This window comes from Triticum aestivum, chromosome 7A, assembly GCF_018294505.1.
Source record: "Triticum aestivum cultivar Chinese Spring chromosome 7A, IWGSC CS RefSeq v2.1, whole genome shotgun sequence".
Lineage (NCBI taxonomy): Eukaryota > Viridiplantae > Streptophyta > Magnoliopsida > Poales > Poaceae > Triticum > Triticum aestivum.
In genome coordinates, this window is record NC_057812.1 from 445,939,259 (window position 1) to 445,952,852 (window position 13,594).

A 13,594-nucleotide genomic window follows, 5' to 3' on the forward strand; every position below is an offset into this window, starting at 1 on the left:
CAGGAAGGCCCATCCGAATAGGGTCCGGAAGGGCGATGTCCTCCATATAAAACCACTCCGAAGGCCAGTCTTCGGATGTCTTCTTCGGGGTACTGGACAAGTATCTGGTCCCGGCGATGTGCCATATTTCGGCTCCGCCCACTTGATATATTGACTCCTTCTGTATATGGGGTACGAGGCAGAATAGCCTTTTACATAGCTCGAAATGAGCTTCGCAGCCCAGAAACAGCTCGCAAAATACGACGTAGCCGACGATGTGTAATATGGAGGCGGGAGTAAAGTTATGCAGCTGGAGGCCGTAGAACTCCAGGAGCCCGCGGAGGAACGGATGTATTGTAAATCCGAGTCCCCTCAATAAGTAAGGGACAAGGCATATCTGCTCCCCCATGGACGGATTGAGGAAGCTCTCCGCTTGTTCCCCGCCGTTATAAGTGGCTAGTCTGGCTCGGACGGGGACCATATACGCAGGAGGGAGAAACCCCTGGGTCTATAACTCTACTAATTGACTGTGAGGGAGGGAACACTTCTCACAATTGCCTGGCTTAGCACTACGGGAGCGAGAGGAGGAGCTGCGATGGCCGGCCATGATAGGATGGGCTTTTCCGGGCGCGCTCCGATGGATACTCGTTGTGGGAGGATGGTGTGATCTGATCTGAGGATCCTCGACTCTTTAATTAGGCGATTTGCTCACAGGGTTAGGGTGGCAAATGTAAAAATGCCCCGACTTCTCACATTCGCTCGACACATGGAAGATGGCCATTATTAAAGCGTAGAAGTCGAGGAGTGCGACATTTATGGGAAGTTGGACACTACTCGTACTCAGGATTTGGAGGAGAAACCGCCTTGCAATGCCGAAGACAATTCGCGCACCGGACTCATCGTCATTGAAGCCTGGTTCAGGGGCTACTAAGGGAGTCCTGGATAAGGGGGTCCTCAGACAGCCGGACTATATGCTCTGGCCGGACTGTTGGACTATGAAGATACAAGATTGAAGACTTCGTCCCGTGTCCGGGCGGGACTCTCCTTTGCGTGGAAGGCAAGCTTGGCAATTCGGATATGTAGATCTCCTCCCTTGTAACCGACTCTGTGTAACCCTAGCCCCCTTCGGTGTCTATATAAACCGTAGGGTTTAGTCCGTAGGACAACAACAATCATAATCATAGGCTAGCTTCTAGGGTTTAGTCTCTACGATCTCGTGGTAGATCAACTCTTGTGATACTCATATCATCAAGATCTATCAAGCAGGAAGTAGGGTATTACCTCCATCGAGAGAGCCCAAACCTGGGTAAACATTGTGTCCCCCGCCTCCTATTACCATCCGCCTTAGACGCACAGTTCGGGACCCCCCACCCGAGATCCGCCAACTTTGACACCGATAAGAGCCCCACTCATTATTACGTGAGAGTGTCACGGGCGGTGATTTTTCACAGGCACGGGGCCTTGCTTCACAGGCACTAGGCCTTTCTTCACAGGCATCGGGCCTTCTTCACAGGCACTGGGCCTTTCTTCATGGGTAGAACTTCCGGAGGTGTTGGATGTTCCAGGCGTTCTGGACGGGTACCCCGTCCTATGTCTCCAGGCGCGCGGTGCCAGGCTTGGAGACGTGGACGACCTTGAACGGGCCCTCCCACATGGGTGAGAGCTTGTGCAGCCCCTCCCTGGAGAGCACCCACCTCAGGATGAGGTCACCCACCTCAAGAGTCCTAGAGCGGACATTGCGGCAGTGGTACCGCTGCAGCGCCTGCTGGTATCTTGCCGCCCATAGTGCAGCTTTGCAGCGTCGTTCCTCCCCCCGAACGAGGTCCATCCCCCACATGGCGTCCTGCTGCGTCTCATCAAATGACAGGACCCGTGCGGAGCGATGCTCGACCTCGTGATGGAGGACTGCTTCTGCTCCATAGACGAGGAAGAACGGGGTTTCGCCCGTTGGCTTGGTGGCGGCGGTGCGGATCGACCACGGCACAGACTAGAGCTCGTCGTGCCAGCCCCTGTCGCAGACTTCGAGCTTCTTCTAGAAGGTCCTGGTCTTGAGGCCCTTTAGGACCTCCGCGTTGGTGCATTCGGCCTGGCCATTGCTCCTAGGGTGTGCTACTAAGACGTAGCAGATCTGCGTTCCAAGGTTAGCACAATATGACTTGAAGAGATTAGTAGTGAACTGTGAGCCGTTATCTGTGATGATGCGGTTGGGGACCCCAAAACTGCTCATGAGGCCTTGGTGAATTTGACTACAGAGCCAGCTGGGATGGCACGAACGGCTTTGTCGGATGTGGGGTTCCGGCAAACCCTTAAGGTTCGAACACTGGGATGCTTGCGAAGTCTTTTCCTCCCGTCGATCTACGCCCTAACTCGCTAAGATCTCGCGGACGAACTCAATGAACTCGCAACATAGAAAGACACAAGATTTATACTGGTTCAGGCCACTGTTGTGGTGTAATACCCTACTCCAGTGTGGTGGTGGTGGATTGCCTCTTGGGCTGATGATGAACAATACAAGGGGAAGAACAGCCTCCTGAGGTTGAGGTGTTCTTGTGCTTGGCTAACTTGTGTGGCTGGGGATGATCTAAAAAATGGTTCCCCTTGACTATGGTGGTGGCTAGTCCTACTTATAGAGGCCCTGGTCCTCTTCCCAAAAATAGAGCGAGAAGGGAGCCAACAACGGCGGGCTAATTTGAAGGGGGACAGCTAGTACAAGCCATCCTGACAAAAGTGGTCTTCGCCTGCCAAAGGCTCTGGTGGTGACGCTGTCTTGGGATCCACGATGACCTCTGTCTTGCCGTCCTTCTGGTCTTGGTCTTGTTGCACAAAAATGGCAACCTTTGCATGATTCCTCGGTACTCCTCGCCTGCGCTGGTCTCCTTAGCACCAAAGAGGAAACAAGGACGCTGCGCGCGCTGGCGCCCGCCTGGTGTCGATCGTCATGGCTCATGTCACGAGAGCCTCGTGAGGTTCGCCTCGTCTTGATATCTCCGCTCCTCGTGAGCCTGCCTGACTAGGCCACTCCAGAGGAGGTCTTGTGTCGTCCGCCTCGCGAGGCTTGGCCCCTCACGAGGGTCCTGGATGCCTTGTTGATGAAGATGGGCCATACGGCCTCCTGCCTTAGCCATGCAGCGGGCCTCAGGCAGGAAAGTCTGGGGACCCCCATTCCTAGAACACCGACAGTAGCCCTCGGGCCCAAGGTGCGCTCGGGCTTGGCTTCGCGGCGAAGCCAAGGGTCAAGCACGGAGCACCGTGGGCCCCAAAAGCCTGCGGCCTCGGTTGATGCGTGGCGGTTGATTGGACGTGGGCGTCTCCGCTTCCCCATGCTGCGTCAGCAACTGCACGACTTGATGAGTCCCTGCGACATGCAAGGAAAACCATCATTAGATGCGATCATGGGAGGTGCCGGTTGGCCTTCTCTTGCTATAAATGGGGAGGGGCGGAGCCCCCGTGGCCCATCTCTTCCTTGCTTGCTTGCTTCTTCCTCCTTGCTCCACTGCTAGCTTCTTCTTCCTCGCTTCATTGCTAGCACTTATGGCGCCTATCAGAAGGTTCTCCACCGAAGAAAAGGGGAAGGCCCCCCGAGATGTCCCGGAGCAACTTCCACCGAAGAAGAGGTTGATCTACCGCCATGAAGAAGCGGCGATGCAGGTGGTGACGAGGCCTTGGTGCGAGCGGCCTCCCCCACGGTATCCGCTACCCCTGTATGCCCAAGCCGAGGACTCAGGAAGGCGGAGCGACAAGCAACATTGTCGGGGGTTGGGTGCGACATATGCCAACGGATGGCTTATCATGGTGGGGGCGAGTAGAACGTCGTCGGTGCTTGGAAACGGGATGAGGCGTAGACACGAATGCCGACGTACTTTACCCAGGTTCGGGGCTCTCCTAGGAGATAACACCCCTAGTCCTGCTCTGCGGGTCTCCGCATGATCACTAAGGCGAAGCGAATACAAGGGTGCTCCTCGAGTTGTATGCTGAAGGTAGGAGAAGGCAGGGCCAGCTCTCTCCCCCCTCTAGGATCTGGTCTAGTTCTAATGGATCGGAACCCTTTGCATGGGTGCCCTGGGGGGTTTATACAGGGCCTACCCCCAGGGGTACAATGGTAAATTGTCTGGGCGCAGGGCCCAGCCGTCAGTCTCTTTGCCTGTCGGCCCTTCCGCCGACTGCTGGGGCCCGCCGACTGGTGGGCCCTGCCGACCGGTCTGGTATGGAGCCGACAAGCCGTACCCGCCGCTTGCGGGTCTTGCCGGCTGCTGATTACTGTAGTCGTGCCTCTAATGATGTGGGCTTGGTCATGGGGTCGTGGCTACAGCCCCGCCGCCTGGCGGGTGATCACTGTAGCCACTCCCCGTCTTGTCTGGTTAATGGCGCGGGGAACCCGCAGGAGGGGCAGGCCGACTTCCTGGGGCCGGCTCCCCGCGGGTCCGACTGGTGGCGCTCTTGCCGTCTTCCGGACTCTCGCTGACTGGTAGGGCCCGTCATCCATGGACCGTACTGACAGGCCGTCGTGGGCACAGGACTCCGCCCACTGTTGCTGATGTCAGGGATGGCATGGCAACAGTGCCGCGCCAGACGGAGATCTCCGTGGGTACAACGCATTGTGGCCTAGCCATCTCCTGGAAAAGGGGAGGGAGTGGGCTTCACTATTGCCACTCCCTATCCCATCCCCCCTGATGAGGGCATGGGCTTTGTTGGTGCCGTGGGCCGACTCCCCGTGGCCGGCTTCTCTGGAAGCCGCCAAGCGGGAGTTGGCCGGTGTTGACCTCGCTTCTAGGACTCGGACGCATGCGGGCAGCCGAATGTTCCTTCAGCCGTCCTCCAGAAGGCGGCTCTTCATCTGTTGTCTTGAGGGGCGCAGTCAGCCCCGATGTCTTGAAAGGTTTTGGGCCTTGGGTTAGCCTACCCTTGGCCCATTACTCCGACAAGCGTTGTCCGTGCCGCGCCCGGGGTCACCGTGCCACGGCGACGCGCGCCGTTGCCCCCGGAATCCACGCCGCGAACTCCTCGCGCGAGCTGGTGCTGTGGGCGTCGATGCCCCCAAGTTCTTGGATCCGCTTCCCACAGTTCTTCTCTGACATGATGCCATCGAGGGGGCCTCTCGAGCTATGGTTGCAGCACGCCGACTGCGGCACTCCGGCGACTGGAGCAGAGATCGAAGCGGTCCCCACCGGCAAGATCTTCATGACTCGTGGCGGGGTGAGATCGCGCGGGTCTGTCGCGCGAGGGGCGCCCTCGCAATCCATCTTGAGTACGACGGCGTCTCCACGCTCTTCTTCAAGGTCTTCGACGCTGAGGGTTGCCGCCTGGAGTGCTGCTCCGGAGAGGAGCGCGAGGCTGATGCGCGCTCTGCTCGCGACCACTCCAGCAACAGCAACCCTTGGGAGTCCAGCAGCTCTCCTGAGCTCTACAAGACTCCGGAGACGAGTGACGACAGCTACGTGCCTCCGTGCTCTCGCCGCGCTCGGAGCAGTGTTGCCGTGTCCGGCCGTCGCCGCCGCTGATCTGGATGGGGTTGGCGCCGGCCTCCCGTGGCCCACTGTTGATGATGGCATCTACAACGGGGGGTGTGTTGATAGGATCCTCCTTAGTTTTAGCTTTTGTTTCCTATGAAGAATCATGAAGCGCCCCGTGGGGGCATGTAAGGGTCTGTAATGTCTTTTGTGCTTATCTTCCCTGTTATGAAGATTTGATGAACGTGCGTCCCGTTAAGGCTCGGTCCCCCTTTCTTTCCTCGCGATAGCTTGTTGCTCTAAGCCGACAGGTCCCGGTCCCCAGGCAGGCTGCAGTCGTCGCTGGTATGCCAGGTCGCGTGCCGTGGTCAAGGCCAGGAGGTGTGCGGCCCGAGGTCCAGTAAGAGCCCCTGAGGCGCGATGCTCAGGAGGTCCCCCTTAGCGCTCAAGCGGCCATGGTAAGGGAAGAAAGGGAGTTTACGTGCGCGCAACGGGATTGCTGCAAGGCGTGAGTGTCCATAAGGCCCGGGCATTTAGCCGATCCGAGGGCGAGACTTATCTTGTGAACTTCGTGAAGATTCTTGACGTTGCGCTGGGGCTGCGCGCCAACTTGTGCGGCATAGCCAGGCTGGCCCATACAAGTTTCCCTCCTCCCATGCTCTCCTTAGTGATCTGCGTCCTCAGGTCCCGGCCCTCGAGCAAGCTCAGCCGCCGCTTGTATGCCAGGTCACGATGCCGTGGTCAAGGCCAGGGGGTGAGGGCTGGAGAGCCAGTAAGAGCTCCTAAGTCGCGATGCTCAGGAGCCCCCCTTTTAACGCGCAAGCGAATTGCACGAGAGAAAAGGAGACTCGCGGTGCCACCTGCTATCCTCCCCGCGGGGTCCCTGTGAACAGGCACAAGAAGAACATGGTTTGCCGTTACAGCTGTCAGCCTGCCGCTGGTTGGTCTGGATGAAGTGAAGGCACTGAGGGCCTGTTGAGGTGACGTGTGCGGGGCGTGCCGCGAGCCAGAGCTCGACCGCTCAGATTTGTCAACGTGGCAGGGACGGACCCATGCACCAGCACCGTGCCTGTGAGGAGGCCCCATGGGAGGCGATGATCGAGCAGGTGATAACCGTAGGCAGGTTAAGCAGGGAAGGAAAATCAGCTTGGGTAAATGCAGGAAGATACATGCCACTGGGTCCAGCCCGAGCGGCTTGGGGATGATGCAGCCCGAGGGGCGCCCCTAGCAAGGTAAGCTAAAGACATAAGAAAATGGGATACATGCCATAGGGACGGACCCACATGGCCTGGGAATAATGCAGCCCAAGGGGCGCTCCCAGCTTAACGAGCTTGGAAGGTGTCACCTGGTTCTGTAGACGAAGCAGAGTTGGTGCAACTAAAGGCGTGCGTCGAAGAAAGGACTCCTCATGAGCCACCGGAGCCCTGAGCCTCGGGAGGCTCCGTGAAGACCGTCTCCATTCCCTCCAGAACGATGCGGTACCTGGCCTGTTGAGCCGCCAGGTCACGCCGCATGGCACACTGATAGGCCGACGCCATGCTCGGCAAGCCGAGGGGCTTGCGAACGTAGCTATGTGGCGGGCCCTCGCAACGGCCCACACGCGAAGGCCAGAAGTGCTCCTGAGACGCGGCCCTGTTGAGCCCTGGGACATCGATGTAGACACGCAGCTCAGCACCCTCGCCTGGGTGGTGAGCCGCGCCCTGTGAGCGGCCGTCGCCGCGCATGGCTCTTGCATCTTGGTAATGAACTCCTGAGCGGTGGGCACCCCTTGCCCTGCGTTCACCTGAGGAAAACGTGCGTCGTAGCACGCCTCCAAATGGTGCCCAAGCACCTCCCTCGTGTGGTTGGCAAGGCCTGAGGCCCTCCAGAAGAGAACCCCCGAGCCCTGCCCGAGGAGGGCACTGGGCGCGCCTTCCGATGCGATGGAGGGAGGCGCCCCTGGGATGGACGCTGATCCTGATGAGGCTCCTGCCGCGACGCCATCCTCCTGAGGTTCTGCGCGGCGCAGCTGCTTCTTCTTGGGGGTGGCCTCCGGAGGGCCCTCACTTCTACTATCGGGGTCGTCGATTGCTACAGCTGGGAAGGCGCGCTCGAGGGAGCACACCGCATCCCTTACTTCACATGGGACCGTGATGACCCCGCCACTTCCAGGCATCTTGAGGACGTTGTAGCCGTGGTGGGTGACCGCCATGAACTTAGCCAGGGCTAGATACCCGAGGATGGCGTTGTACGGCAGGCGGATGTGCGCGACATCGAAGTCGATGAGCTCGGTGCGGTAGTTGTCGCGCGTGCCGAAGGTGACAGGCAGGCGGACTGCCCTATCGGTGTGGTGGAGCCATCAGTCACTCCTGAGAAAGGTTTGGTAGGCTGGAGTTGCTCATATGGCACTTGGAGGTTGTCGAAAGTGTCGACGGACAGGACGTTGAGCCCTGCACCGCCATCGATGAGGGTCTTGGTGACCTGCAAATTGCTGATGACCGGGGAACACAACATCGGGAGGACGCCGGCGGTGGCCGTGCACTTAAGCTGATCTGCCGAGTCGAAAGTGATGGCACACTGGGACCACTTGAGCAGGCGCGCGACCTCAAGCTTGGGGAGCACCGCGTTCACCTCGCGAGCGAACCGTTTTAAGATGCGCTGAGAGGCTGGGGCCTGGGTGCCGCCCAAGATGCAGGCGATTGCACGGGGCTCCTGAAAGCCCCCAGCCCCCTCATCCTGATGATGGTCGTCGTTCCTTCTTGGTGGCGGCAGTGGAGGAAGACCGGTGTTGCCTTGGGGGCGATCCTCACGAGGCTGGTCCCTCCAGGGCCCCTCACGAGGATGGTCCTGCCAGCGGTCCTCACGAGGCCTGTCGCGCCATTCCTGGCACGGTCCACGATCGTCCCAGCGTCTACCTCCTCGTCCTCCTCCGCGGCCATAGCCCCGGTTGCTGCGCTCGGGGCGTCGACTGTAGCGTCCCTCGCATAGGGCTCGGAGCTCTAGGCAGTCGCTAGTGTTGTGGGTGTTCAGGTTGTGGAAGGCGCAGAACGGTCGGCTGTTCTTGGATGACTCGGGCTGATCTCTGCCTCGTTTGGTGTCGGCTCTGCAGCTAGCACTGCCGCTTCCTTGCGCTTCACGTCCTTGGCCTTGGCTTTCTTCTCCTCTGTGCCCGTGACTGGCAGCTCAAGGAGGGAAAGGCGCCCCTCCTCAGCTCTTGCGCACTTGGTCGCCAGGTTAAACAGCTCCTGAGACGTGCAGCGCTCCTCATGGATAGCGAGCTCTTCCTTAATCTTGACGTCACGGACAGCGTCAGAGAACGCGGAGATGATGGCCTCGTCCGTGACCTTGGGGATCTTGAGGCGGGTGCTGTTGAAGCGCTGGATGTACTTCTGGAGGGTCTCCCCTGGTTGTTGCTTGATGCGGCGCAGGTCGCCTGCGGCCGGCCGGCGGTCACGAGTGCCCCGGAAGTTGGCGACGAAGCGGTCGTGCATCTCGTCCTAGGAGGAGATCGAGCCGTGCTGTAGGTTCAGGAGCCAGGAGCGGGCCCCATCCTTGAGAGCCATGGGAAACCAGTTCACCATGACTTTCTCGTCGTCGTTGGCTGCTTTGATGCTTAGCTCGTAGAGCTGTAGGAACTCTGCGGGGTCGGCAGTGCCATCGTAGCGAGGAGGCAGATCCGGCTTGAACTTGCCTGGCCAGGCAATGCTGCGTAGCTCTGGGGTGAAGGCGCGGCAGCCAGCCGTGGTTACTAGGGCCCGCCTTGGAGGTGGAGCTTGGTCTTGTCGAGGTCTGCGCGGCACCGCCGCAAGCGGCGCACGGTCTTGACGAGGCGGCGCGGGAAGTGCGGGTGCAGCTTCTTGCGGCCGTGGGATTTCTTGGCATCTTCTCTCTTCGCGCGCGGGCACCGGGCGTGGCGGATCGCACCGCGGGGCCGCACGCCTTGGTGCCAAGGCGCCATCTTTGGGCTGGGGTGGTGGAGGCGCGCCTCGGGCCTCGTCGCCCGTGGCTGGCTGCGGGTGAGGCAGAGAGAAGGATAGCGCCGGGGAGCTCCCTGCGGCGCGGAGGAGCTTGGCGACACGGTTGAGCCACTCCTCGTAGAGGTCGTCGACTGGGCGGTAGCGCAGGAGCTCGTTTGCGACGAGGAGTGCGGCCCCCGCCTCCATGGGAGCGCGGTGTGCATGAGATGAAGAACCGTCTGGGGTCAGCGATGGAGTGGCAGTGTGGCCGTCCTGCCGCACCGAAGGATGCAGCGAAGACGCTTGCTGCTCGTTCCCCACCGGGCCGGTGGCTTTGTTGGCGGTGGGAGACGGAGAATAACGTGGTGGCCCGCCGATGGGAGCCGTCTGAGCAACGCGGGCGGTGAGGGCAGCCCGACGCTCAGCTCGAGCACGGTGAGCGTCCACCATGGAGACGATGGGGCGACGGAGCGACGAACTGATGGTGGGAAAGCTACGGCGCACCCCTACCGGGCACGCCAAATGTCGGATGTGGGGTTTCGGCAAACCCTTAAGGTTCGAACACTGGGGTGCGCGCAAAATCTTTTCCTCCCATCGATCTACGCCCTAGCTCGCTAAGATCTCGCGAACGAACTCGACAAACTCGCAACACAGAAATACACAAGATTTATACTGGTTCAGGCCACCGTTGTGGTGTAATACCCTACTCCAGTGTGGTGGTGGTGGTGGATTGCCTCTTGGGCTGATGATCAACAATACAAGGGGAAGAACAGCCTCCTGAGGTTGAGGTGTTCTTGTGCTTGGCTAACTTGTGTGGCTGGGGATGATCTAAAAAATGGTTCCCCTTGCCTATGGTGGTGGCTAGTCCTACTTATAGAGGCCATGGTCCTCTTCCCAAAAATTGAGCGGGAAGTGAGCCAACAACGGCGGGCTAATTTGAAGGGGGACAGCTAAAACAAGCCATCCTGACAAAAGTGGTCTTCACCTGCCAAAGGCTCCAGTGGTGATGTTGTCTTGGGCTCCACGATGACCTCTGTCTTGCCGTCCTTCTGGTCTTGATCTTGTTGCACCAAAATTGCAACCTTTGCTTGATGCCTCGGTACTCCTCGCCTGCGCTGGTCACCTTAGCACCAAAGAGGAAACAAGGACGCTGCGCGCGCTGGCACCCACCTGGTGTCGATCGTCATGGCTCACGTCACGAGAGCCTCGTGAGGTTCGCCTTGCCTTGATATCTCCGCTCCTCATGAGCCTGCCTGACTAGGCCACTCCAGAGGAGGTCTTGTGTCATCCGCCTGGCAAGGCTTGGCCCCTCGCGAGGGTCTTGGATGCCTTGTTGATGAAGATGGGCCATACGGCCTGCTGGCTTAGCCACACAGCGGGCCGCAGGCAGGCAAGTCTGGGGACCCCCGTTCCCAGAACGCCGACATGCTTCAACCTCCGGCCACTTACTGAACTTGTCGATGGCGACGTAGAGGTATCAATAGCCCCCAGGTGCCCGAGGGAATGGGCCCAGAATATCCAGCCCCCAGACCGCGAACGGCCATGAGAGTGGGATGGTCTGGAGGCCCTGAGCTGGCTGATGGATCTGCTTGGCATGGAATTGGCAGGCCTCGCAGGACTTCACCAGCTCGGTCGCGTTGTTGAGTGCCGTAGGCCAGTAGAATCCACTTCGGAATGCCTTGCCGACGAGGGTTCGCGACGACGAGTGGTGCCCACAGTCTCCGCCGTGTATGTTAGCTATCAGCTCTTTCCCCTGTTCCCTGGAGATACAACACAATGTAACGTCATTTGGTCGCTTCCTGTATAACTCACCATCCTGGATGCAGTATGTTGTGGCCTGACGGGCCACGCGCTCCGCGTCCTCCTCCTTCTCTGGCAATGCCCCTTGCATCAGGTATTCCTTGAATTCCTTGGTCCAGCATCCCTCCTGGGGCTCGAGCGCCAGGAGTAGGCGCGCTCTTGAGGTCGGGCCATGGGCTAGGGTTCCTGAGGCAGGCGGCTGCGGGAATTCCTCCCGAGGCTGAGCTGTTCTTGAAAGCGGCAGCGTTGCTGATGGCTTGAAGAGACGCTCCTCAAAGATGCCAGGCTCCTGGGGCTGTCGCTTGGATGCTCTTCTGGCGATGTCGTCTGCTTCCTTGTTGGTGCCACGGGGCACGTGCTTCAACTCCAGGCCTAGAAATTGCTTCTCCATCTTGCGCACCTCCGTGAGGTATGCTTCCATGTGCTCTTCCTTCGGCTCATATACCTTGTTGGAGAAGTTTACGAGGAGCTGTGAGTCGCCCCTGATAGTGAGACGCTTCACCCCCAGCGCCGCCACAGCCTTCAGGCCGGCTATGAGGCCATCGTATTCTGCAATGTTGTTGGAAACCTTCTTGCCCTGCTGGAAGCAGAGCTGCACGGCGTAGTAGAGCTTTTCCTAAGTGGGCGAGATGAGTACTACTCTAGCCCCCGCGCCCTGTCGCGCGAAGGCACCATCGAAATACATGACCCAGCCATCAGGCGCCTCGCTTCCCGGTGAGAGGGACCAGTCTTCACCTTCTTCAAGCGTCGGGGCGTCTGTCCATTCTGCCACGAAACCAGCGAGCGCGGCTCCCTTGATGACCCTGGTAGTACTGAACTCTAGCTGGGATGCTTGCAACTCGATGTTCCATTCAGCGACTCTTCCGGCAGAGTTGGGGCTCCTGAGCACTCTCTGCAATGGGTAAGCCGAGATGACCTTGATGGGGTGGCCCTGGAAGTAGTGCCGCAGCTTTCACAAGGCCACTAGGAGTGCGAGTAGGAGCTTCTGAGGCATGGGGTACCATGCTCTTGTGTCCCGCAACACCGTGTTGACGAAGTATACTGGGTGCTCGACGAGGGTAGGCGTGCTGATGAGGTTTGCGTCTTCTAGAAGCTATGGTGCCTCCTGAGGAGGTAGAGCCCCTGACGCTTGGTCATGTGCCGAAGTCTTCGCGAGCATGGGGGCGTCGCCCTGCTGAGCCTGATCCTCTGCCACTACTGCTGCGGCCCTTGTCGTGCCCTTCTGGTCTTGCGTCATCTCTGCTGGAGGCGCGGCATGACGCGATGCGCCCTTGGCTTGGTGTTCTTCCCGAACCGCCAGTAGAGCCGCGCTGGCTAAGTACGGGGTGGCGGCAAGATAGAGCACTAGGGGCTCGCGAGGTCGTGGAGCCACCATCACTGGGGGGCTGGTCAGGTATCTCTTGAGGTCTTGAAAAGGTTGGTCGGCCTCCGGGGTCCACTCGAACGAGCCCTTCTTTTTCATCAGCTTGAAGAAGGGTAGGGTGCGCTCTCCTAGCTTGGACATGAAGCGCCCCAATGCAGTCACCCGACCAGCCAACTTCTGCATTTCCTTGAGGGTCTATGGTGGACTCATGTCTTCAATGGCCTTGATCGTCTCTGGGTTGGCCTCGATCCCCCTATGGGACACCAGGAAACCCAGCAGCTTGCCGGAAGGGACGCCAAACACGCATTTCTCTGGATTGAGCCACAAGTCCACCTGATGAAGGCTTTCAAAGGTCTCCTTTAGGTCTTGGATCAAGGTCCCCGCCTCCCGAGACTTCACCACGATGTCGTCGACGTAGGCTTCAGCGTTTCTACCGAGCTGCCGCCCTAAGGCGATGTGTATGAGTCGCTGGAAGGTTGTGCCCGTGTTGCGCAGCCCGAACGGCATGCAGGTGTAGCAGTACACCCCACACGGGGTCAGGAAGGCCGTCTTATCCACATCTTCTACCGCCAACTTGATCTGGTGATATCCTGAGAACGCGTCCACGAAGCATAGCAAGGCGGACTCGGTGGTGGAGTCGACGATCTGGTCGATGCGTGGAAGCAGGAACGGATCTTGGGGGCAGGCCTTGTTGAGGTTGGTGAAGTCGACGCACATCCTCTCCTTCCCTCCTTTCTTGGGGACGATGACGGGGTTCCCCAGCCACTCGAGGTACCGAACCTCGCGCATGACACCCGCAGCCTCCAACTTGTGGGTTTCTTGGACGATGAAAGCTTGCTTCTCCATGGACTGCCGCCTTGCCTTCTGCTTCACAGGGAGTACGTTGGGGCACACCTTCAGGTGGCGCTCTATTACCTCTATTGGGACCCCTACCAGCTGATCAGGCTCCCAGGCGAACACTCCCTTGTTTGCACGCAAAAACTTCACTAGCGCCTCCTCCTGAGCAGGCTCGAGGTTGGCGCCTATGGTAAAGGTTGCCCCTGAGGACTCGTCCTCCTCGACCAACACTT